The sequence below is a fragment of the Mauremys mutica genome, chromosome 3, assembly GCF_020497125.1.
Source record: "Mauremys mutica isolate MM-2020 ecotype Southern chromosome 3, ASM2049712v1, whole genome shotgun sequence".
NCBI lineage: Eukaryota > Metazoa > Chordata > Testudines > Geoemydidae > Mauremys > Mauremys mutica.
This window is the reverse complement of record NC_059074.1, coordinates 91,115,871-91,142,797: the sequence shown is the minus strand read 5'-3', so window position 1 is coordinate 91,142,797 and position 26,927 is coordinate 91,115,871. Positions and strand designations below refer to the sequence as shown.

Genomic DNA, 26,927 nt, shown 5'->3' with positions numbered 1-26,927 from the left:
CGGTCAGGTATTCTCATGTACAATATTTATTTTTATAATTTTTTTCCATTTTCTCACGAGCCTTGTAGTACAAACTAAAGGTGAAATCCTGTTCTCCTGTGCAGTCTGAGCAAACACGTCTTGTGCTTGCGGTTAAGAATATGTGGGGGCACGGAAACCAGGGACTAAGTGCCACCTGTGTCCCAGAGTGTTTGTTGTCAGTTGGACTTTGAAATTCCTGGATCTGCTGGGCAGGCCCATCCCTCTCTCCCAGTATAACTGCAACTGTGCCTCTCAACTACGAAGAGAGACACTAGCTTGTCCTGACAGTGTACAGGAGGCAATGAAGCCCTATAGGGATTTACATAGCAGGACCACAGTGGTCTCTCCTTTTTTGCCATTCTTCAGTTTTGGAGAATTTCCTCTGAAGGGCTTGAGTCTTAATTTCAGATAAATGTATTTTTAGTAGCTGATTATTTATTTTTTACAAGGTACTTGGTGGTGATGCAGCTGTAGCTCCTGCCCAGTGTCTAGCAGTCAGAGAATGCTTCATAGCGTGAAAATGAAACAAAACAACTTTCTGCTAAGATACAGAACTGTAACAGTACTTTCAGTATCCCATGTGATACATCAGTACCATATCATAGGAAGTGTTTGATATCTAATGGATAGAACTGAGCTGAGTTTAATTTCTAATCCTTGTAATTTAGCTGTCTTAATGTAAGCTTTTCAGCAGGGGAAAGTTTTCTGGCAGATTTTACATTAGAATCACACTGCAATTTATAAATCCGCACCTTCTTTATGTGCATTCCTGAGATCTCTTATAACTGCTATCACTGCACTCTAGTATTTTTCCATAACTCTGAGTTTTCGAGCTGAGGTTCTAATTTCAAATTCTAACTATGTTCAAGAGGCACCAGTGCTTAATGTTGGGGAGAGAGAGAGAGAGATTCCACTTGAAGTACATGTACTTAAATTTGTTTTGTTTGAAATTTTGAAACTTAAGGCTATAGTCATTTTGGTGAAGCTGATGTAGTCAGTCTGGTACGATCTGTCATTGTGAAAGCGCAGGGAAAACTCCCCATCCATCTTTTTGTGGGTGCATGTTTAAAAGTTACTGTGTTCTTTGAGGATATGCCAGATAGCCCGATGTGACCTGGTTTGAGCAGCAACCGTTGATGATTGGGTACAGAACAGGGCTGAACTGAACTTGTTGCTTAAGATTTGTCCACTCATTGCTCTTTTGCAAACAGACAATATCAACAGTAGTATAAACACTGCTGAAAAAACAGCAAAATTCAGGAGGCTGTCTGTTTCCTGCTGACAGGAGAACCCTCAGTGAAATGTCCCAGGAATTACTCTGATGATGGGAAAAGGGTTTAATTTTTCTTCAAAAGGATTTAACTATTTTAAATAGATTTTTTTGGTCAATTTTTTAGCATTTTATTGCAGAGGAATAATGGAACAATTTTATAGACCAAAGATAAGTCTGAATACTCCTAAAGTTTAGGATCTGTTGCTAACTGATTTTTAATCCTTTTATGATGTCTCAAACATTTCAAAAATATGTACGCTGATTTTTTCTTTTTAAATTCTGAAAGACAGAGGGTTGTAAGGCAAATATTTTTACCTGATGTTAAATTAGGTGGATTATGTATTTGTGTAATGGGTTATACATATTGCCTCTTGGGGCACATGACTGAACTGCTTGTATTTTTCTGTTTGTTTTTAAGATGTAACTTAAAGTCAGAATTATTCTTCTCTTATCCATGTGCTGGTCTAGAGTCCAATATTCTTTCTTCATTCTGAGCGGAACTTGCATAGGGAGAACAGAATATCAAAGTTGAAATGCAGCATGTGGACAGGAAAACAGAATCTTGCCCTCTGAGAGAGAGCTTATGTAAAAATCTTCTCATTACTGTGAAATCCTTAAATGCTCCCCTGCCTCCACACCTCTGACAAATCTCATATGATTAGGTGACCATAGGCAGGCTACGTAGAGGTTTATTGGCTTATTTTAAGACCCTCTATTGAATGGCAAATGATCAGAATCTTTTAAAGTGCTTACTTCTCTGTTTGGAAATTGCCTGATGTGAAGGGGAAAAAACCCACTGCATAAGATATTTTTGTATTGAGATTTTATGCTTTTGTGCTGTTATTGGAGTAATACTATATGTGTTTAGGCAGATGCATAATATTTTGGGTATGAAAACAAATATTTGTGAAAGATGCTAAGCATAGCTTTTTAGAGAATACAAACATTATTTCACATTTCTTCTGTGGAAAAAAGAGGTGGTTTGTAATTTTACGCGTAATAGCCTTTCCCAAAAATATTGGTTGTGCAAATCAGAAAAATAATAGTTAACCAGAAAACTCCTTTCTGGTTTAGCCATTTTGTGGTCATAGTAGGTAGCTGAGACTTTAAAAATTAAAAAATAAATCAACCCCAATTTCTTGATGCACATAAGAATAAATTTCTTACTGTTTTAGTGGGGGAAAGAATAACCTGAGGGAAGAAACTAGCTAAATAAAATATTTGACTTCTTCCTAGACAGTAATGAATTCTTTGTTTTATAAGGTAAAATTAAGCATCAGGAAAGACAAAACTATGTTGAATGATACTGCCTGGAACATGGCAACTTAGTGCAGGAAGCACTAGAATTTCTTTCTGAAATCTCAGTTGTCAACCTGAGGTGTTAAGAGAAATCAATTTTGTTTTGTAAGCGAAGCTGTGATTACAAAGCAGCCCACCTACTTACCATTCTACTGACAAGGGTCCATTCTCTATTGCAGAAATCATACTAAGTGCCCAGTTCTATTCTCATTGAAACAATGGGAGCTTTGATTTTCACTTGAATGAAAATAGGAGTGAGCCCTAATTTTGGCTTACAGATTGCTTTCTCTTTGCTTAGTGAACATCCAGTACGCCAGCAAAGTGCAGATAGTCTTCAGGTTTTTGTTTTGTTTTTGGTTTTTCCCACTGGCAGAGTGAACATGAGGAAATGTGAAGTATATCTGCTGACAGCTGCTTTTGTTTGTTGCTTTTATAGGTTCCAGATCCTTACATTTGTACCATCTTCCCCCTTATTCTGTGCATGTCCTTCAAGATTTATTTTTTCCCAGCAGCTATTTTTTCCCCCTCTTCTGGGCTTGAACAGACAGGGCATAAAGAGGTTGCTAACATGCTAGGCAGCCCACGAAAGCTTGTAGACCTGATTCCTAACCAGGTGCACGCAGGGTTGCAGAAATTCTTCTCTTCCCCCTGTTCCCCACTGCATCTTCATGCCTCTGGAAAGAGTACATTCCCATTTGGGAGCAGAGGCTCTTCTCCCATTCCACCACCATTCTAGCAAGCAATAACTACCTAAAAGGGAACAGGGCAGAATGAAGGTGGAGCTCTGGCCCCAAACCTTCCTGCACCAGGCAACAGAGTTGTCAGGACACGGCGTACACCCCTTTAAATATATGTTGGACCTGGCATTGAGCGCCGAGGAGGAATTCTGGGTGAGTCACTCATTATGCTTCTTCGGGTCCTTGCCGTAGGTCAACCTGTCTGTTCCTCATCTGACATATTCCATGCCGTAAATGCCACGATCAAAGTTCAATAACCTAGTAAATTTACACACTGGTGTAAGTTGCTCCCCAATATGTCTAAGGTGCATACTTCTAAACTGCTTTATCCAAAATAATTAGCACAATCTCTGTCAACATCTGAGAAGGAAATTGTATGAGAAACTTTGATGTTTATTCACTTAAGTATTTATTTTTGATATATCTCCCCAAAATTATGCATGGCTTAACAGTCTAGCATTATCTCCTAACATCTAGATTGCTAAAGAGCTGGCCAGAGCACAAATTTTATTTAATGGCTCTTTCTGTGTAGAACAAATACACTTCCTTGTATTTGGGCTGCCACTGCTAAATAGAGCACAATTGTTGATATGGGCACATGAATCATAAACCTGAACATCCTGTGTATGTTTAGTGGATTATGGGAAACATGGATAGACTATTAATGGTACATCCTTTTGCACCAGGTTCAGCCCATCACTATCAGAGGCTAAAAATAATTTGTATTTTCATATACAGAACCGTTCTTGTACACTGACATTACGAGTTTGTTTGTTTTCAATTCAGAATAAGATTTTCAGCTTTTATTATGATCTATTTCTTTCTTATTATTTTATTGCAGGATCACCCCAGAGATAAATTGGTATTGTGGCCCATTCTGCTAGGTGCTGTACAGGCACACATGTAGACACCCTTTTAAGATTTTTAATTGGGTGAAAAAGGCTTTTTGAAGTGGTGTTACTCTGAAAAGTAACACTGTAAAAGTGTTGCCTCCTTAAGCAACTTCCTGTATGTAGTCAGAGTTCTGTCTGCTGACGTTGGTGTCAAAAAGGGTTTTACTCTTGTTAGCATTGCAGAGCTAGCAGCATGATGATTGAGTTGGATTCTGTTCCTCTTGTGCATTATCAGTAGAACTATTTATTCAGGTGACCTGCAATTGGAAATTGGTTACTGTTGTGCAATCGTATTCTCATCTGTTGTTTTTCACAGGTGTGAGTGAAGCCCTGGTTTGGCCAGCAGAAACTTTCACTGTTCAAGATGCGTGTGAAGAAAAGAATCCAACTGTATTTTCAGTGTCCAACTTGAATTTGTAGTACTGTCAATAAGGAAAAAAAATCTCAATCAAATGTGCTCAGTTTACAAGTAAAGAAATGATGGCATGCCTATGTCAAAAGTCAGTGACGTGAATACTTTCAAAACAGGGCTTATTTCTGAAATCCCAAAGAGAACTCTGAGACAGGTTTGATTGGTTAGTTTTTGATCTTACATTAAAAAAAAAAATTTTGATTGTGCATAGGTGGGAGACAGGGATTTTAAACTCCATTATTGTTATGTAAAAAAGCAATAATTCTCAAAGCATCAGCTTTTACTGGCCATTAATCAGTACTGAATCTGTGTGCCTGTAAGTGCTACAGGAAAGATCTTATAGGGTAACTACTTCTGTTCTAAGGGGCATGAAACCCTGGAAATGAAAATTGGGGAATTGAATTTTAATGGACAATTACAAATAACTTGTGAATTTGGCCAATCATTAGACTTGAAGAGGTGGCAGGCATAGTTATAAGAGACACTAAAAGCATTATTAGTTCTGTGGCCTACAGCTGAGAATCAGAAGGCAGTTGGCTCAATGCCAGAGCTGCCAGTAGTTCATGTTTTGGCAAAAGAGTCCTGGATTTTGAACTTGTGAACTGGGTTCCCAGTGAGCATCCAGAACTTTTGTGCCTGGCAGGCTCCTCGCTCTCTGCTGTGCTCTTCTGGAGAGCCTTGCCAAACCAGTTGCTTATTCCTTTACTCAGCACAGCTGCTGGAAAGACTTAGGTGCTGATGGTTATTTTTTATGAGGGGAATGAAGTGGGGGGAGAGAGCTGGGTGGTACTGGCAGTGGTTGCTACACTTAGCTTTGGAGGAGAGGGAAGACTGCTGCCACTTTTACAAGCGGGAAGATGGAAGTGAGAAGCAGAGTGGCTCATCTGCAGGATTGGGGGGTGGGGGAAGGTTGGGCTGGGAGGCCATGGACACCTCATCAGTATCAGGGGAGCACCGGGGGCAGCTGCAGAAGCAGAGGAGCACTAAAAAGAGTTTGTGGAAGGAGGTAGCGAGGGAAGGGTGCAGAAGAATTTACTGACTTGCGTAAATGATATAAGAATTACTTTCAAAATGCCTCGACTCAAAATGCCTCAACTTGCTGGAACAGTAGAATCTGAGCAGAATGGATGAATTCTTTCATCCTTCCAAGGCATGCAAATTGCAGACCATGCAATTTACTCCAGTGTGTGTGTCTGTGGATATAAAACCATAAGAGTGAGGCCCTGTTTACACTACATGGACACAAAGCCCACCTTTCTGTACAGACCTACTTATGTTTGTAATTATGGGACTGTAATTTGGAAGGTCAATTGCATAAATTGGGTATTTGCATACTATTTTGCTGCTTTCCACATGCCCCAAATATTTAGCTTTTTTGAATTGTCCCTGGAAAAATGTTTGACATGTTGACAACTATATCCAGTGGTCATACAAGCAGATGAATTTATGCTGATCCTTCAAAACTGGATCTAGCATTTGATTCTAATTCTAGCTTTCATTTTACAAGATAAATGCTGCTGTTTATGGTATTCTTTAGCTGGTTTCTTTTTATTCAGAAAAACATTGCATTTGCTGTACGAATTAAATTAGAAAGCAAAGTTATTTAAAAATGCTCAGTTACTGAATATTGAATTCAGGCTTAAATCTTGGCTAGTAATCAGAAAAGCTATGCTAAAAATCATGCTTCATTCTTCTGCTACCTACAGGGTTGCCACGTGTCCAGTTTTCACTTGGACAGTCTGGGTTTCGGCTTGTGTATCCGGGTTGCCATTTGACAAGCCCGGATGTCTGTTTTTTGTTTTTGTTTTTTAAATCTGTGGAAAAGGATGGCAACCCTAAGCAGAAGGAAAGGAGGCAGCGCAGCAGCTGCCGCTGTCTCCGAGTCCAGGCTGCTTGTGCGGCTCGCAGCAGTGCATGGCTCTGTGCAGCCTGCAGGTGGCGAGCAAGGTGGCCTTGGCCATGCTGGTGACGGTCCTGTGAGTGACCGGCGGGGCCTTGGGGGAAGAGACAGAATAGGGGCAGGGCCTCGGGGGTCCAGTTACCAGCCGTTAGAAAGGTGGCAATCTTAGCTTGCTTGTTTGTTTGTTTGTAAACCAAGCACATGGTATAATCAAACTACCTAATCTAGCCAAACCAGCGCATTTCCTCTCTGCGTAAGGGAGCAACTGCAGAGGGCCCTTGCAGGGAGACTCTGCAGCCTTCTGGTTATAACAGTAGCTCTGAGGAGAAGTGGGTATGTTGCCCACATTTGGGAGCATACTGAATAGATTCACAAATAGGCCCCATTCCTTTTAGTGAGTGCTGCAGAGGCAGACTCACACACAGCCCTATTTTAACTAGTTTGGCTCCATGCAGTCACAAAGGTAGGCTTACGTGGTGCTTGCTACAGGATTAGGGCCATGGTGTGGATCCATGTGACCAAAACACTGCAAAAGATGCATAGAGAAGGCTGTATTGTTCCAGCAGGAGCCTGAAGGGAGACTGGTATGTAGGGCCTGTGATACCTTTTAGTATTGAAGCTGCCTGCCTTTTACTGCATTGTTGCAGATCACTTTCATGCAAGGAAAGCACTCTTACTCTAATCACATTATTCAAGATAGAATCAGATGTGGTCTGTGATGTAAAAATAAACCCAACAAAAATAAATCCTTTTGACGTGAACACAGAAGACATAAAAATGGAATTATGGAAAATAGTCAGCCCTGTGCATTTATCTCAATAGGGATGTTAAAGCTACTTTGTAAATAAATGACAAATTGCTGATTACTGGATCTGAAAAGTAATTCTTCAATTTTATCACAGAAGTAATAGGTTGCAGATTCATAGAATCACAGAATATCAGGGTTGGAAGGGACCTCAGGAGGTCATCTAGTCCAACCCCCTGCTCAAAGCAGGACCAATTCCCAACTAAATCATCCCAGCCAGGGCTTTGTCAAGCCTGACCTTAAAAACCTCTAAGGAAAGAGATTCCACCACCTCCCTAGGTAACCCATTGCAGTGCTTCACCACTCTCTGAGTGAAAAAGTTTTTCCTAATATCCAACCTAAACCTCCCCCACTGCAACTCCTTGTTCTGTCATCTTCTACCACTGAGAACAGTCTAGATCCATCCTCTTTGGAACCCCCTTTCAGGTAGTTGAAAGCAGCTATCAAATTCCCGCTCATCCTTCTCTTCTGCAGACTAAACAATCCCAGTTCCCTCAGCCTCTCCTCATAAGTCATGTGCTCCAGCCCCCTAATCATTTTTGTTGCCCTCCGCTGGACTCTTTCCAATTTCTCCACATCCTTCCTGCAGCGTGTTGACCAAAACTGGACACAGTACTCCAGATGAGGCCTCACCAATGTCGAATAGAGGGGAATGATCACATCCCTCGATCTGCTGGAAATGCCCCTACTTATACAGCCCAAAATGCCATTAGCCTTCTTGGCAACAAGGGCACACTGTTGACTCATATCCAGCTTCTTGTCCACTGTAACCCCTAGGTCCTTTTCTGCAGAACTGCTTCCTAGCCATTCGGTCCCTAGTCTGTAACAGTGCATGGGATTCTTCCGTCCTAAGTGCAGGACTCTGCACTTGTCCTTGTTGAACCTCATCAGGTTTCTTTTGGCCCAGTCCTCTAATTTGTCTAGGTCCCTCTGTATCCTATCCCTACCCTCCAGCGTATCTACTACTCCTCCAAGTTTAGTGTCATCTGCAAACTTGCTGAGAGTGCAGTCCATGCCATCCTGTAGGTCATTAATGAAGATATTGAACAAAACCGGCCCTAGGACCGACCCTTGGGGCACTCCACTTGAAACCGGCTGCCAACTAGACATGGAGCCGTTGATCACTACCCGTTGAGCCCGACGATCTAGACAGCTTTCTATCCACCTTATAGTCCAATCATCCAGCCCATACTACTTTAACTTGCTTGCAAGAATACTGTGGGAGACCTTGTCAAAAGCTTTGCTAAAGTCAAGGAATAACACATCCACTGCTTTCCCCTCATCCACAGAGCCAGTTATCTCCTCATAGAAGGCAGTTAGGTTAGTCAGGCATGACTTGCGCTTGGTGAATCCATGCTGACTGTTCCTGATCACTTTCCTCTCCTCTAAGTGCTTCAGAATTGATTCCTTGAGGACCTGCTCCATGATTTTTCCAGGGACTGAGGTGAGGCTGACTGGCCTGTAGTTCCCTGGATCCTCCTTCTTTAGCCTTTTTCCAGTCATCTGGGACCTCTCCCGTTCACCATGAGTTTTCAAAGTTAATGGCCAATGGCTCTGCAATCACATCCGCCAACTCCTTTAGCACTCTTGGATGCAGCACATCCGGCCCCATGGACTTGTGCTTGTCCAGTTTTTCTAAATAGTCCTGAACCACTTCTTTCTCCACAGAGGGCTGGTCACCTTCTCCCCATACTGTGCTGCCCAGTGCAGTAGTCTGGGAGCTGACCTTGTTTGTGAAGAGAGAGGCAAAAAAAGCATTGAGTACATTAGCTTTTTCCATATCCTCTGTCACTAGGTTGTCTCCCTCATTCAGTAAGGGGCCCACACTTTCCTTGACTTTCTTCTTGTTGCTAACATACCTGAAGAAACCCTTCTTGTTACTCTTAACATCTCTTGCTAGCTGCAACTCCAAGTGTGATTTGGCCTTCCTGATTTCACTCCTGCATGCCTGAGCAATATTTTTATACTCCTCCCTGGTCATTTGTCCAAGCTTCCACTTCTTGTAAGCTTCTTTTTTGTGTTTAAGATCAGCAAGGATTACACTGTTAAACCAAGCTGGTCGCCTGCCATATTTACTATTCTTCCTACACATTGGGATGGTTTTTTCCTGCAACCTCAATAAGGATTCTTTAAAATACAGCCAGCTCTCCTGGACTCCTTTCCCCCTCATGTTATTTTCCCAGGGGATCCTGCCCATCAGCTCCCTGAGGGAGTCGAAGTCTGCTTTTCTGAAGTCCAGGGTCTGTATTCTGCTGCTCTCCTTTCTTCCTTGTGTCAGGATCCTGAACTCGACCATCTCATGGTCACTGCCTCCCAGGTTCCCATCCACTTTTGCTTCCCCTACTAACTCTTCTCTGTTTGTGAGTAGCAGGTCAAGAAGAGCTCTGCCCCTAGTTGGTTCCTCCAGCACTTGGACCAGGAAATTGTCCCCTACACTTTCCAAAAACTTCCTAGATTGTCTGTGCACCGCTGTATTGCTCTCCCAGCAGATATCGGGGTGATTAAAGTCTCCCATGAGAACCAAGGCCTGTGATCTAGTAACTTCTGCTAGTTGCCAGAAGAAAGCCTCGTCCACCTCATCCCCCTGGTCTCGTGGTCTATAGCAGACTCCCATCACGACATCACCCTTGTTGCTCACACTTCTAAACTTAATCTGGAGACTCTCAGGTTTTTCTGCAGTTTCATACTGGAGCTCTGAGCAGTCATACTGCTCTCTCACATACAATGCAACTCCCCCACCTTTTCTGCCCTGCCTGTCCTTCTTGAACAGTTTACTAACTACTTCTAGATTTCTTCTAGATGCAGCTTAGTTTGTAACTATACTGGGGACTGGAATGTTCTCAGGAAAGGAGTAACAATATTGCTTAAAAATTAAGAGGATGAGCTAGGGAACATCTTTAATTACTTCTCAATTTGAAAGTAATGAATTTTTAGGAACTTTTGGGCCTATCATGAGCTGCTGCATGACTGGGGGGAGTTAAGAGTACTGGAACTTGCATGATCAGGCTCCCTATTGTTTTAAAAGTTAAATTGATAGCCTGGGTCTAAGTAATGGTCATCAGTTACTTAAACCCATTCTCTAGCCATGCATTATTCATACGATATGTCAGCACTTCTGAATTCATTGATTTAAAAATGGGATCTCAAAAGAAGTCCAGTTAAAGAGATGGAAGAAAGTGGAGTACCTTACCATAGATTGAAATTCCCAAGGGAAAAAGAAAGTTGTTGAAACTAAAGCAAAGACCAGAGAGTGCAGCCTGGTCACACACTAGGTGAGGGAGGTGTCTTCTCTGACTGCATGTCATATTGATTTCTGGTTTGGAGACTGCAAGCCTTTACGATTCTGTTATAGATGACTACAATTAGAGGGAAAATAGGCTGGCTGGAAATTAAAAATTTCTTTGTAGCCCAACCTGCTTATTTTGTTTTGGACTGGAGTTCAGAAAAAAAGCTTCTCATTTTTGTATTGTACTTTCTTGGCAACAGTTAAAAATATTATACAGAATGGCACCAAGATGTGCTTACTCCTTATCAAAGCAAAACTTAGGGCGTTTGTTACATAGGAGATAGAACATAGGAAAGCATTGTGTGAGCAGGTAGACTGTCACTCATTGCATGACAAAAATCTAATACTAATCTTAGTTATTAAAAAGGTATAAAATAGTGATAAGCATATTGGGCTGGCCCTCTGTTCTTGAGGTAGTGCCCTGCACTCACTGATCCATGCAGATCAGTTTTTACTTTGCGATCCTGGTCTCTGTCCACAGACTGGGAGGAGGGGGTAGTGTATTCAGTTTCTAGTGGAGGCAATGGAATAGGAATATCTTAGGGTACATCTACACTACGGGATTATTCCGAATTTGCATAAACCGGTTTTGTAAAACAGAATTTATAAAATCGGGTGGAGCGCGGCCATACTAAGCACATTAAATCGGTGGTGTGCGTCCATGGTCCGTGGCTAGCGTCGATTTCTGGAGCGTTGCACTGTGGGTAGCTATTCCCTAGCTATCCCATAGTTCCCGCAGCCTCCCCCGCCCCTTGGAACTTCCGGGTTGAGATCCCAGTGCCTGATGGGGCAAAAATCATTGTCGCGGGTGGTTCTGGGTAAATGTCGTCAGTCACTCCTTCGTCTGGGAAAGCAACGGCAGACAAGCATTTCGCGCCTTTTTCCCCTGGATTGCCCTGGCAGATGCCATAGCATGGCAATCATGGAGCTTGTTTTGCCGTTTGTGACTCTCACCGTATGTGTACTAGATGCCGCTCACAGAGGCGATTCAGCAGCGCTACACAGAAGCATGCTTTTGCTTTTGCATGACAGCAGAGATGGTTACTAGCCATATTGCACCATCCAAACCCTTCCATAAATTGGAACTGAGGATGATCATGGCTACCAGTCCTTTTTGTACCATTTGCTGCTAGTGCCCCTGGCCAATCAGCCAGGGGCGCAAAAGCCAAGATTGGTTACTAGCCATATTGCACCTTCCATCGTTTTGTACCATTAGCTGCTGTCATAAGTGCCCCTGGCCGATCAGCCAGGGGCGCAAAAGCAAAAATTGGGAATGACTCCCTGAGTCAATCCCTCCTTTTTGGTATCTAAAAATAGAATCAGTGCTGCCTAATATAGGCAAGTGTGCTAGAGAACCACCGTATCATAGAACCAGAGAGCACAGCTGCTCTGTGTCAGAGCCTGCAGAAATTATTATCTGTATGCTATTCACAGGGGGTGCTCCTGTAACAACCCCACCTGTTGATTCCGTTCTTCCCCCAGCCTTTCTTGGCTACCGTAGCATTGTCCCCCCACTTGTGTGATGAATTAATAAAGAATGCAGGAATAAGACACACTGACTTGTTAGTGAGAAATGAGTGGAAGGCAGCCTCCAGCTGCTATGATAGTCCAGACAGGACATTAAGCAGTGTGTAGGAGAGAAGCCCAGCATCCCACTGCTAGTCCAGGGGCAACTGAATCTTTTCTTTACACATGAAGGGTGGGGGCTGATGGAGCTCAGCCCCCTGTTGCTATGATGAGGATGGTTACCAGCCATATTGCACCATCCATCCACCAGAAAAAATTAGGGCCAATAGGCTGATGACGAGGACAGTTACCAGTCCTTTTGTACCATCAGCTGAGGCTGATGATGAGGATGGATTTCCATCTTTTTGTACGATCAGCTTATGCTGATGATGAGGATGGATTTCCATCGTATTGTACCATCAGCCGCCCATGGCGGGGGGGGGGGGGGAGCAAGGATGTTGGTGTTGAGTGCTGCACTATCGCGTCTATCTGCAGCATTCAGTAAAGATAGGGTGACATGTAAAAGAGTCAGAGGATTGTTTTACCTTTCGCTTCTGGGGGTGGGTGGGGGTGGGTGAGTAGATTGCCAAGCTATGCCCTGACCCGCGGACACTGTGTTTGACCCTAGAAGCATTTGGAGCTCAGCCAAGAATGCAAATAATTTTCGGAGGCTGCAGGAACTGTGGGATAGCTTCAGTCCTCCAGTCCATGCGCATCCATTTGATTCTTTGGCTTTCCGTTACGCTTGTCACGCTGCAGTGCGCTGAGTCCCTGCTATGGCGTCTGTCTGGAGATTTTTAAAAAAGGATTCTGAATTTCATCTTCTGTAACGGAGCGCTGATAGAACGGATTTGCCTGCCCTTACAGCGATCACATCCGCATGGTCCATGCGGGAGCTCTTTTTTTATTTTGATTTCGGACTGCATCGCCACCCGTGCTGATCGGAGCTCCACGCTGGGCAAACAGGAAATATTCAAAAGTTCGCGGGGCTTTTCCTGTTTACCTGACCACTGCATCCGAGTTCAGATTGCGGTCCAGAGCGGTCACTGGTGCACTGTGGGATAGCTCCCGGAGGCCAATACCGTCGATCAGCGTCCACACTAACCCTAATCCGATATGTTAATACCGATACTAGCGTTACTCCTCTCGTTAGGGAGGAGTACAGAAACCGGTTTAAAGAGCCATTAAAATCGATATAAGGTGCCTCCTAGTGTGGACGGTTTTGGCGTTAAATCGGTTTTACGCTCCTAAAACCGATTTAAACGCCTAGTGTAGACCAGGCTTTAGTGAGCAGGAATGTGCTCAGAGGTGACACTTCAGATGGCTTATGGAGAATTGTTGACCAGTTCAGAAGGATGTTTAATAGTTACAGTGGGGAAAATCCTTATATCCCATTAAGGATATAGAGGGCACTTGTGTGGGTGAGATCTTAAAGTGCATGACCTTAAATTATTTGTACTAATTATTAATGGTAAAAGGATGCTGGAAAATGAAGTCCTGTGATTGCTAATAAATATGATAATGCAGTGTTGTTGTAGCTATGTTGATTCCAGGATATTAGAGAGAGAGAGAGAAGGTGGGTGAGGTAATATCTTTTATTGGGCCAACTTCTGCTGGTGAGAGAAACAAGCTTTGGAGCCACACAGAGCTTAAAAGAGAACAGAAGTTGGTCCAATAGAAGATATTACTTCACCTACCTTGTCAAAGTAAAGTTACTCCAGTCTGAGTTACTCAGCATTGCCTGTCTTAATTATCTGGATATTTAACAGATATGTTAATTTTTCCAAAATAGGATTATTTGTGCTCTACAGTAGATCACTAGGACCTGTCCACAGACTCGTATTATATTTTGCTACAAGCTTAGTGATGGTCCTGAAAATTAAAGGTCATTGGTTTATTTACAAAATATTTTTGTTACTAGTGTATCCTTAGCACTATAGCTTAGTAACCTTAGTAAGATGATGCAGCTGGCTGGTTGATGTGAGTGGGGAAGTCTCAACACTTGTGTGTCCAAGTTCTTTGTATGGAAGTTAACAGTGCTCCGAACTTGTCAGATCACCTAAGAGGAAACAGTTGTTGAGTTTGTAGGGCTAACAAGTGGAATTTTCTACTGTTATTGCTGTCTTAGCATGATATTGGTATGTGTTTTGTTACTATACAACTTTAACCTGAAAATAAATGCAATGCAATTAATTATCTAGCCTACTAAGGTTGCTTTGCAACTGGTAAGTGGCATAAAGCCTTAGAGTGCAGAAGATGACCAGTGGAGAATTCACCCTGTACAGAGTTGCTCTCTGCTAGTTTAAAACTGGCAGAGACAACCCTACTACCTCTTGCACTAGCCCCTGTCCTCCTATCCCTAGCAAAAGGGGAAGGAGGAGGCGGGTGGAAGTGGGAAATGAGTGGGACTAGGTACAATGATGATCTACTACATACACCTGATGTTCAATTAAATTAAGATTCTTAAGGAACCTTATACTAGTGGGGTAAGTTAGGGATTCCTCTGTGCATCAACTATGCTCAGATGTAGGGGAGAATTAGTGCCATTACGTCCAGCAGTGTTTTGGATTCTGAATGCAAGAATAAAACTTGATACCTGATGTGCTATGAAGAGTTTGAATATTGGTGCACAGAAACGGGTATGACTTCCTCGTTCCCCCTCCCCCCCCATTTCCATCGTGCTTCTAAGACCATGTTCATTTTCAGTCAAGTCTGGTACTGTCTACTCCAAGCAAGTGTTCTGCAGAAAAGTAGTTAGACTAGGCAGCACCTTTGTCAGCATGCAGGAAATTGTTTGAAAGAACATGTGAAATAAGTTCATATACAGAAATTCTAGCTCTCTGGAATTTAAAATTTCTGCTTTTTTAAAATTATTTTTTCATATAAACTAATATTATTATTAGATTCCACAAGCACCCTTTCCTATTTGAAATTAACAACGGCCTCGGTGATATTTGACCAGATTCTGATACATGCATTTGCCAGTACAAAGCGTCAAAAAGCAAACCTTTAAATGTAATTATTTTCAGATAGCAAAGTTTAGGATGGCAATTGGAAAAGGGAGCAAATGTTTTCTTGTGAGTAAATGAACACAGGAAACGGATTAGGCCCAGAGTTTGGCATATATGTGGGTGACATTGCCCAAACAAGAACGTAAACAAACTAGTTTTGTTGGCTCTTATTGCAATGGGAATAAAGGAGGCAGGGTAAGGGAAGGAAATTGATGTTTATCAGATTGAGAATGGAAAGTTTAATCGTAAAAGAGATTATTTTCAAGTCTATATTGACCTGATCCTGTAGTCCTTAACTTGGGCCAAACTGCCATTGAAGACCATGGGAATTGTAAGTAAGGTCAATAGAAGCAGGTCCTGAGAAGGAACAAGCAGTTGTGACCCTCTTCAAAATCTGGAAACTTGGGCTTTGTCTACACTACAGACCTTACAGTGGCACAGCTATACCACTGCAGCTGCGCTGCTGTAAGGTCTGCCATGTAGGTGCTCTATGCTGATGGGAGAGAGCTCTCCTGTTGGAATAGTTTACTTATGCCCAATGAGAGGGGTTGCTGTGTCGGCGGGAGAGTCTCCTGCTGACGTAGCGCTAGCCACATGAGTGCTTCTGTCAGTGAAATTTACGTCAGTCAAGGGTGTATGTTTTCACACCCCTGACCGACAAAAGTTTTTTACTGACAAAAGTGGTAGTGTAGACATAGCCATAGTCTTTTGTGTGGAAAAACACCACAAGTTTCTTCTTTTGGTTCGTGTTACTTTTAGAGGGAAAGACACTCGTGAATAAAACACAGAATAGCACTTTTTATGGTGCTCGCTTGGATTATCTATAAATGTTTGCAATGTATTGTCTAATATAGCTTCCAGATACCTCATTAGTGTGGTGATTGATGGCTTCTGTAGGACTAGATGTTCCTTGTCCCTGTAATGTGGGAAGAACATTCAACATTCTCTTACTATATTACCTCCTCTACTCTTTTTCAGCTCCATCAGTTATGCTAGCCTCAGTACTCTGCTTGTCCATTCCTCCCATGACCACCTCTGCCTTTCCCTCATGCTGCCATCAGGCCCAGAATACCCTTCTTGAGCTGGTCTGCAAAGCAGCAATCTTCACATTCTAGTCTTTCTATGAAACCTACTTCTGTACCAACTCTGCAGATTAGCTGGCAGATTGACTGTTTGTTTCTATTGCTTAGTTAGAATTGTGGTCAACATGACTTGTGTGGTCCATTCACACACGTTAATTGTACATTGTGGAACTTACAAGTCAATCTATGTGGGACAGTTGACTGAGTAGTTTAATTTCCATAATGATGCTGGAAAGCAGGAAGTAGCAGGACTACCATGTACCATGGCCAAAAGAGGATTACAGATGTCAAATATTTTATCTAGAACTGCTGCTGGGATTCCAAAGGTGATGACATCTTACAGGTGGAAGGATACAAGAAATAGTCCCAATAATATTTAAAAAACAAAACATTTAACATTTGTAAAATAGCTTTTCAGTAATAGTGATGTGTTACAGAATACATGAACACTGCTTTTTAACATTAATATTGCAGTAGAGCCTAAAGGCCTCAACCAGGTCAGAGCCTGTTTGTGCTAGGCCCTGTACAAACCCATATTAAATGACAGACTGGGCCTTGGCATGAGGGTTTTCACAACATTTGTTTGAGATGATCTGCATAACTTTCACTGCTGGCTCACTACTCATGGAATCTCCTTCCTTTAGAGGTTTTTAAGGTCAGGCTTGACAAAGCCCTTGCTGAGATGATTTAGTTTGGGATTGGTCCTGCTTTGAGCAGGGGGCTGGACTAGATGACCTCCTTAGGTCCCTTCCTGATATTCTATGAATAACAAGAGCATCCCAAACCCATGCTACTGAAACACTTACAGAATGCACACCAACATGTATTGCCTATATTGTGTCCATGCTACTGAAATTCTTAATATCGTAATTTTTTCATGTTAACAAACTAGATTTTTAAATTGGATTTACATACCGATGTAATAGGTTGACAAAACCGCCTGTATTTGTTTGCTTTCTCCTCTGCAGAAAATTGTATAAATTATCAGCAGTTTAATGCTTATACTCTGTGCATGTAACAATAACAGAAAACGTGGAAATCACAGAAGTGCTAAATGACTTTTTTTGTTTCAGTTTCACCAAAAAGTTTAGTAGCAGTTGGACATCTAACTTGATGAATGCCAGTGAAAACGAGGCAGGATCAAAGGCTAAAATAGGGAAAGAGCAAGCTAAAAATTACTTAGACAAGTTAGATGTCTTCAAGTCACCAGGGCCTGATTAAATACATCCTAGAATCAGGGCTGGCATTAGGGGTGGGTCCTGCAGGGGACTGCCCAGGGCGCTGTGGTCAGGGGGGTGCCGTGTGGCAGTGCAGAGGTGTGCGCTGCTGGTGTAGTGTTAAGAACTGCTCCTGGCTGGCAGGGGAGTGCTGCAAACTCAAAGGCGATGCATGGTGGGTATCGAGATTTCTCCCTGCTGCCTCCTGGCTGAGGATTGGGGGGAAGTGGGGGAAGTGATGACTCAGATAGTGCTTGCCTGTGCCCCTTGATGGGGCTGTAAGAGGGGGAGTGAAGAGAAATGTCAGGTGCTCCCTGAATCCAGGTCACTTTCCCCACCTGTGCTGTACTGTGAGGCTAGCACCAGGAGCTGCTGCTGTCCTGCTCTCCCCTTATGCAAAATGATATGGACAAACTGGAGAAATGGTCTGAAGTATTTGTCCTTATTGAATTTCACCCTATTTACAAAGTACTCCACTTATGGAGGAACAATCAGTTGCACAAATACAAAATGGGAAATGACTGCCTAGGAAGGAGTACTGCAGAAAGGAATCTGGGGGTCATAGTGGACCACAAGCTAAGTAAGAATCAACAGTGTAACACTGTTGCAAAAAAAGCAGACATTATTCTGGGATGCATTAGCACTCTGGTTCTCAAAGTTTTGTACTGGTGACCCCTTTCACATAGCAAGCCTCTGAATGCAACCCCCTCTTTTTAAGTTAAAAATACATTTTTATATATTTAACATCATTATAAATGCTGGAGGCAAAACAAGGTTTGGGGTGCAGGCTGACAGCTCGCAACCCCCATGTAATAACCTTGTGACCCTCTGAGGGGTCCCAACCCCCCAGTTTGAGAACCCCTGCATTAGCAGGAGTGTTGTAAACAAGACACAAGAAATAATTCTTCCTCTCTTCTCCATACTGATTAGGCCTCAACTGGAATATTGTGTCCAGTTCTGGGTGCCACGTTTCAGGAAAGATGTGGACAAATTGGAGAGAATCCAGAGAAAAGCGACAAAAATGAATAAAGGTCTGGTAAACATGACCTATGAGGGAAGATTCAAATAATTGGGTTTGTTTAATCTGGGAAAGAGAAGACTGAGAGGTGACATAACAGTTTTCAAGTACATTAAAAGTTGTTACAAGGAGGAGGGAGAAAAATTTGTTCTCTTTAACCTCTGAAGATAGGACAAGAAACAATTGGCTTAAATTGCAGCAAGGGTGGTTTAGGTTGGACATTAGGAAAAGCTTCCTAACTGTCAGGGTGGTTAAGCAATGGAATAAATTGATTGGGGAGGTTGTGGAATCTCTCTCATTGGAGATTTTAAAGAGCGGGTTAGACAAACACCTGTCAAGGATGGTCCAGATAATACTTGGTCCTGCCATGAGTGCAGGGGACTGGACTAGAAGACCTCTCAAGGTCCCTTCCAGCTCTGTCATTCTATATGTGTAAAGTTTGGCATAATTTTTATGCAATAACTTACTTATGAGTAAAAACAAAAGTAGATAAAATACCACAGTAAAAATGTTAACTATATATGTTTTTAAAAAGACTATTTTGTACGTTCAGTATTCAGAATTCTCACCAAACAAGTTTGTGTTTTTACACCTGCTCTATATTTAACCATTTCAGTTATGCTATTTTCTGTCGATTTAAAGTGAGATTAATTTCTCAGAATTTAGAAGAATTTTATCGAATGCGAAGCACATTGCTTCAATTTATCAAGAGTCATTTGTGTCCTTTCTTCTGCCCTTAACCTGAAGTGTATCAGGAGCCCGTTACCTCCTCTGTTTCCTGAGTGATGATGTAAAGCTCTTTCTCTGGCTTCTAAAATTGCTACCCTGTGCTAAGTTTCAGATTTCACCCTTGTAGATTGGATGTGGGCCAAATGCCATTACAATTGCTATGTTAGGGATTTGCTGCTACTCTTAGGTAACACAAGAATTGCACAAAATGGCTCTTTTTTTTCCTATAGCGCAAGAATTTTTCTAATTATTAATGTCACTAGAACAAAATGAACATATCTCATTTTTTGAACTAATTATAGCAAGATGACTATCTAAAATGTTTCTGTACTGGTGACCAGAGGGTTTGACTTCATTTAGAACTAGAATGTAGATTGTGGGTCTGTCTCTTCTTTCCTCCCCCACATATATTGTGCATTGAACAGTTCATGTTCATCATGTGATTCTTTTTTAGTGAATTTTTTTTCTAATTTTGGGAAAATACTGTGCTTGTAGAAACAGATTTCTGAGGTGTTCCCTGGTGGGATGTTGAGCATAAAAGACAGGGTTATGTATTTTTGTGTAGCATAAACTACTTGGAATAAGGTGCTTGGATACCATGCTGATGAGTAAGGCTACAGTTATGTCACAGAGGTGATGGAATCCATGATTTCCTGAGATCTCTGTGATATCGAGGGGGGCCCCCCCACAATTGACTGGCTGCCGCTGCCGATGGGAATCCCTGAGCTGCCCAACTGCCGCCGCTGGCAGCTCCCACCCCCATCCACAGCGCCCAGCCGCCACCAGCAGTGGGACCTCAGAGCTGCTCAGCCATTGCGGGGCTGAGGGGACTCCTACAGCTCCTAGCCACAGTGGGGACCCTTGAGCTGCCCAGCCACCACTGCTGGCAGGGGTGCCCCCCCTCTGCAGCTCTCCAGTTGCTGGCGGTGGTGGGAGGGCCCCTCTTCCACAGCTCCCCAGGTGGGACCAGGGGTGGGACCCCCGTAGCTCACCGGGTGGGACCGGGACCACCGCAGCTCCCAGTCACTGAGCAATGGGGGTCTCTGCAGATCCCAGCTGCTGCAGGCAGGGAGCAGGGTGCTGGACCCTCCTCTCCCCATTTTTTTCATGGATATTTTTAGTAAAAGTCAGGAAAAGGTCACTGGCTTCAGTGAATTTTTGTTTATTGCCCGTGTCTTGTCCGTACATCTGCTCCTCCAGCCATAAACAAAAGTATGGTAACATCAAAATAGTCAACACTCTAATATTTTGTCGCTGGCGTGAATGGAGGGAACTAAAGCAATTTTTAAAACTGTTTAGTTTCTATTCTGAAAATTAACTACAGGAAAAAATAATGGAGCAGTGGCAGAACACCATGACTGTTTTCTTACAATAATCAAGAATTTCGATATTGAGACTAGAAAGAGCCTGGTGAAAAAAGACCATCTTAATATTGTTTAAAGATTGTGAGTAGTTTGAAACAGTCTTAAGGCTGCTCAGAAGACATAGGATCTAATCCTGCTCTCAATGAAACCTGGGAGCTTTGGACTTGACTTCAGTGGAAAAAATATCAGACCTTTTAATTGGTCTCTGAGTTCGTTGGCACAGCTCTTTTCCAAATGGCTATCCATTTAGTCCGACGTAGTCTAGAACTGAAATCATGTTAGCCTTTCTGTGTTTATCCTTAATGCAGTGTCTGTTTCATCTTCACTTCTTTCCTTCTAGTAGATTTTGATTTTTCCAGACAGATTTGTCTCCAAAATAGCAGATTGTCTGAAAAGTTTGTCCTGGCCTTTCCTGTAATTGGGGGTGCAAATATCAGAGAATGTCTAACTGACTTACAGATATAAACAGGTAGCTAGATGTCTCATTACTACTATTAATGCAGAAAAACTGAAGCAGTCACAGCTATTTGCAGGTGCAAAACTGTCTGCAAAAATGGAAGAAATCACTGAAAATCAAGCTCTATAGATTGCATACATGTCTGTATTTTTCCGATTGTAGTAAATATGCAAGCATTTGGCAAGCTTTCTATGTTCAAATGTTTAATCACAAGATTATTTTTGAAGGCGAAGGGTAGAAGAGGAAGCAGCCTTGGGGCCTGAGCCCACTCCAGATTGTCAGTGACAGAAATCCCATCAACTTAAATGGGAGGAAGATTTAGCTGTAAGAATAGCACGAGCATTAAGGCCACTAAATCTTCCCATTGGTATGAGAGTTTTATTTGTATTTGTTGAAGCAATTGGCTGACCTTTCCTGGAAAAGCTTAGTTCAGCCTTCAATTTTTCTAACAAGATCGTAGAAATTTTGAGTCCATTCTCTTAACGGAAGTCTCCTAGACAAGGGGATGTTAAACTGATGCTGCCTTAATATTGTATTGTAGATCCACAGCAACGAGAATACCACTGTAGACCAATAATGGAATGCTGAAAACACACATGGATCATGGGTCTAGTCATCATTTTGCATTTTTTACCAAAAAAACCCCAAACAAAACCAAAACTGCAGGCAGGGCATGAGGTGAGTATAAAAACCGACAGTGCCTGCCTCCGTGTTGCTAATTTGTTTATCATTTGAAGAGTTTTAGCATTATTTTTAAAGAGTACTGTGCTGTGGAATTGATGACTCTTGAGGCAAAAGAGCAACTTTAAAATGTTTTTGTAGGGTTTTTTTATTAGTCATCTTAGAAAGTGTGTGTGTGTGTGTGTGTGTGTGTGTGTGTTTTCCCATCTCCCATTTAGAACTTGTTACATAGTAGTAGAACTGTGGTCCATTTCCTCCAGTACACTGTCTCCAACAGTGGTCAGCACCAGATGCTTCAGAGGAAGATGCAAGAACCCTCACAGTGAGCAAATGTGGAGTAATCTTTTAGAGGTTAACAGATTTATTTGGGCATAAGCTTTACCCACGAAAGCTTGTGCCCAAATGAATCTGTTAGTGTTTAAGGTGCCACCGGACTCCTCCTTGTTTTCGTGGATACAGACTAACATGGCTATCACTCTGATACTTTTAGAGATTATAATAAAGATTGTCTTCAATCCTGAAACATAAAAAACCCAACCCTCTCTCCCTTCCAGTACCTTTAATTATCATTAACTATTATTGCTTGGGGTATACTTGTTATCCATATAATCGTCACTTTCCTCTTTTTGAATCTTGATTGTAAGTTTTTGGTCCCAACATCATCCTGTGATAATGAATTCCACAGACTAATTTTGTATTGTGTGAAAAATGTTTCCTTTTTATCAATTTTTGAGTTTATCAACTTTAAATTTCATTGAATATCTCCCTTGCTCATGTGATATGAGACAGAGAACTGACTCTCCTGGTCTTCTAGACCATCAACTATTTTATATACTTTTATCATGTCCCCTCTTATTTGTCTCCTTATTTGAAGGGTAATCAATCCTGTTCTCTTTAATCTCTTGTCATATGAGAGCTTTTTCCACCCCAACAGTCTCTTTAAATCCTCTGTGCCTTCTAAAATGCAGTTTCTTTGAAAAATCAATGTTTCATTTGCTTTTGAGGTATTCTCAGATCTTTTATTACTTATTGGTGTCTTCCTCAGTACTCTTTTATGGGTCTCCCACCACTTAACTGAGACCAGTCAAATTATAGTTGAGGCAAGATTAGTTGGTTTGCCCAGAAATATTAGGGATGGATTTTTCCTACATATTTCTATAATCATTACCGTTTGTAGACTTTTGGGTTAGTCCCAGAAGATGGCTGCACATTCAGTGAATGAATTTCAAGGGTTCCTGGTAAAAGTAATCACAGTATTAATTTTTAGGCAGCTTTCCAAGTAAACAAGATAGGCATTGCAAAAGAAAATTGTTCATGGGATTAGAGGATGCTGCTGTTCTTTTGTGTCTTTAGCTTCTTTACATTTTAAGAGTGCCCCTAAAATTACTTCCAAATGTACATTATAGCTCAGGCCATGTTGTGCTTTCTTTAAAATTGCCAACCATGGCTGGGAAGAATTTGTTCCACTATAAACATGTTTTCCTCTCTAGAATGGCTCATCAGGATATAGGATTTTGTGATATCTTCCCTTTAGCTAAAGTTGGGTATATGGTCAATCGCAGAACCCATACTTCATTATCATATGGAAAGGAGAGTTTGTTGCATAAACAAACCGGGCAATTTTTTCATCAATTATCTCTTTTTGTAATCTGATTCTTATCACAAACTTATCTATGGTTGTTTCTGGATGATGGAGATTTTTTTAAAATTTTTGCTACAGGTGATGTACTGTAGCTATGTGACATACATGATGTGACTGAAACACTGTAATTGGCAGATAACTCTGAAACAATAGAAAACGATGGTGATCTTGAAAGTGGATAGTCTTCAGAATCCTGTATGTTGAGGATGGATTCTCCTAAACAAAATAAGTCGATGCAGTTATTTAATTATTATTACCATATTGTTCATTTAGTATTACTCATTGTATCCACTGATACTCAGTACTACTTTAAAGGTGACATTGTAAAAGGAAGATCTGCCTATTTCAGCTATTTATTTTTTATCACATCTGAATCTAAAATGATAGTTGTTACTCTATGGTACTATATATTTTTTCTCAAACGTGATAATTCAAGAATAGTCCAGAAGGAAGACAGGCAGTCTTAAGAAAGAAGTATGAAATAAAAAAGTTTACTAACCTGAAGATCCTGCATGTTCAGGCATGTTCCTTTCATCCTCTTCAACGTACTTCCTTCTGAGAAGGAACACTTCTCATGATGTTGTTTCATTCGGGCAACCAGACCTTTCATTTCTTTGTTGCGCTGTTTACATTTTACACGCATGCCTGTCTTACCCATACGTAGAGGAACTTCATTAAAATATTCCCAAACTGGGTCTCTTTTACGACCTGCTGCCATTATAGGTTTCCCTTCTAGTGAGAGAAAGGTGTAGTAGATCTCAAATCAATGAAGGCTACACTCAGAAAGACCTCAAGACTCCTGGAATGTGCTGCTCAAACAGTTTTTGTTTCTACTGCCTGTCCCTCCCTTCTCACATTTATCTCCAGATTTCTTCTCCTTGTCTATATCTATTCCACCCCCAACAATCTTCTATTCATTGAACTTTTTGAAACTTTGCACTTTTAGAGAGAGAGGTAAGAGATTGACTTTGTGTACACAAATTTGCAGAGGGACAATAGGGTTGAGGTCTGTTATTTCTCACCTCTATATATTATTTATTTAAGAACATAACATGCATGTTAACAGCAAAAATCTCTGGGAGAGACATATCCACAGTTTGAGAACTGCAAAACTAAGCATCTCTGATGGTATCTTCTAGACTGAGCACTGAGTCCCATTGGGTAGATAGAAAGTTTAACCTAAATAATCTATATAGAAGCCCCTGGAACCCCATAAGATTGGGTCGCTAAACATTACAGGAATATATTGTCTCATACTATAGAATTAGAATTTGTAGTCCCTATTACATTATAGCTCAAAGATCTCATCATGGATCTTAATTAAAACTATCTTTAGATGGGTTTTTTCCTCAAAAAACATTTTATCCAAAAAAATCTGATTTAAATAAAAAAAAAAGTCCGATCTTTTTGATTTTTTTTTTTTTTTTATAAAGCATTGATTTACGATCCTTTGGAAAGATGTAGTGCTCAACAAACAACATACTTTTCTTCCTCAGCATTTAGTTATTGGCAGAATCCTATTATTCACTTCCCAAACGCATGCAGTCTTTCTGCAGGTAACAGTAAAGAATTGCTAGCTTCTTATATGACTTCTGTTAAGTAGGGTCAGACTACACTGTCTGTCTGCCATATTAAGGTTTCATATAATACCATTTTAGAGTGTGTCTGTTTATAGCTATATTTGTGCCCTCAGTAAGAGACTATGCCCTAACATCTACCTATAATGTCACATGCAGAAATGTTCAGTTCTTATGGAAAACTGCAGTGAATCATTGTGTAATTCCTGGAGGCAAAGCCACCCAAATGGCTCTTGAAGCTTTGGATGAGATGAATGATAGCACATTGGAATATGTTAAGTAAATCACCATGCAAAACACAGCATGTATAGCTGGGGGTAAATTGTGTGTGTGTGTGTGTGTGTGTGTGTGTGTGTGTGTGTGTTAGCCTCCTATTTACTCCTAGGTATTTTTCTCCTGTTCACATATTTGTACCGTCTTCCCTGCTGCCCTTTTCCCTTGGAATGGTTCCCAAGGGAAAAGGGCAGCATGGGTGTTTCATTTTTTCCTAACCACTTCTTCTCACTCTCAAGCCTGGTCTACACTAGGCGTTTAAATCGGTTTTAGGAGCGTAAAACCGATTTAACGCCCAACCCGTCCACACCAAGAGGCCCTTAATATCGATATAAAGGGCTCTTTAAACCGGTTTCTGTACTCCTCCCTAACGAGAGGAGTAGCGCCAATATCGGTATTAACATATCGGATTAGGGTTAGTGTGGCCGCTGATCGACGGTATTGGCCTCCGGGAGCTATCCCACAGTGCACCACTGACCGCTCTGGACTGCAATCTGAACTCGGATGCAGTGGTCAGGTAGACAGGAAAAGCCCCGCGAACTTTTGAATATTTCCTGTTTGCCTAGCGTGGAGCTCCGATCAGCACGGGTGGCGATGCAGTCCGAAATCAAAATAAAAAAAGAGCTCCAGCATGGACCATGCGGACGTGATCGCTGTAAGGGCAGGCAAATCCGTTCTATCAGCGCTCCGTTATAGAAGATGAAATTCAGAATCATTTTTAAAAATTCTCCAGACAGAACCCGGAAGTTCCAAGGGGCGGGGGAGGCTGCGGGAACTATGGGATAGCTAGGGAATAGCTACCCACAGTGCAACGCTCCAGAAACCGACGCTAGCCTCGGACCGCGGACGCACACCACCGAATTAATGTGCTTAGTGTGGCCGCGCGCACTCGATTTTATAAAATCTGTTTTACAAAACCGGTTTATGCAAATTCGGAATAGTCCCGTAGTGTAGACGTACCCTCAGTTAATTGTAACACTAAAAGCGGGGAGCAGATCATTGGTTGGGAAAGGGTGAGTGTGTCTTCTCAGGCTTCACCTCACTATAAATATGATTATGTTCTGTTCTATATAGGTTTTGATACCATGCTTATCAGGTAGTATCTGAGTGCCTTCCGGTAGTGCATCAAGCAACATGCCTACACATCTGTCACATGTTTGTTCTCTCATCTCTGGTTATATGACTTCTCCTTGAAGTGTTGCTTTTTCCTTTTTTTGAGAGAGAGAAAAGGACACTGTTAATCTAAAAATCACCTCTGCTTCTGAACGTTGTATATCTAGTGTTTAAAAATAATCCTCAAGATTACTGGAACATAAGGAGATTAGAAGTGGGGAGGGAGTTATTATTTGTCTCTCTCTTTTTTTCTGTTTTTTTTTCCTGCATTTGATAGGATTTTGTGTGTAGTCATTTTTACTGGGTTTTTTGTTGGTCATTTGCACCATACTCCTGCATTGATCTTGTGGGTTTTCCCTTGAGCACCCTGTGCCCAAAGTCTGCAAGAGATTGTATAGTAGTAACTATTGCAGCACCAACACCTAATGCTGAAACTGAAGAGGCAGCAGGCAAGGGAGTGAATAGAGAGAGAGGGGGGAGGAGGTGGTGCGTGAACAAGTATCTTTTTTGTGGCATTGTATCACCTTTGGGTTGACCCAAAATACCCTTATAAACCAAAGAAGGGAACAGGACAAAAGGGTGCTCTGTCACAAAATTTACTTTTAAAAAATTAGTTATTTAAAAAAAATGA

The 26,927-nt window shown here is 41.7% G+C and overlaps 1 protein-coding gene across 11 annotated transcripts in view; it reads left to right on the top strand.

The window, feature by feature from the left end:
* CEP85L (centrosomal protein 85 like) overlaps positions 1-26,927 on the top strand; it is a 209,799-nt gene that overhangs the window by 73,949 nt on the left and 108,923 nt on the right. The window contains exon 4 of one of the 11 annotated variants that reach the window (XM_045009626.1): positions 21,552-21,688. The exons of 9 other annotated variants lie outside the window; for them this stretch is intronic. The gene's annotated coding sequence lies outside the window, so the exon portion shown is untranslated. Of the gene's footprint in view, positions 1-4,539; positions 4,790-21,551; positions 21,689-26,927 lie in introns of all 11 variants that reach the window. One more of the 11 variants, XM_045009627.1, reaches the window with a different exon arrangement.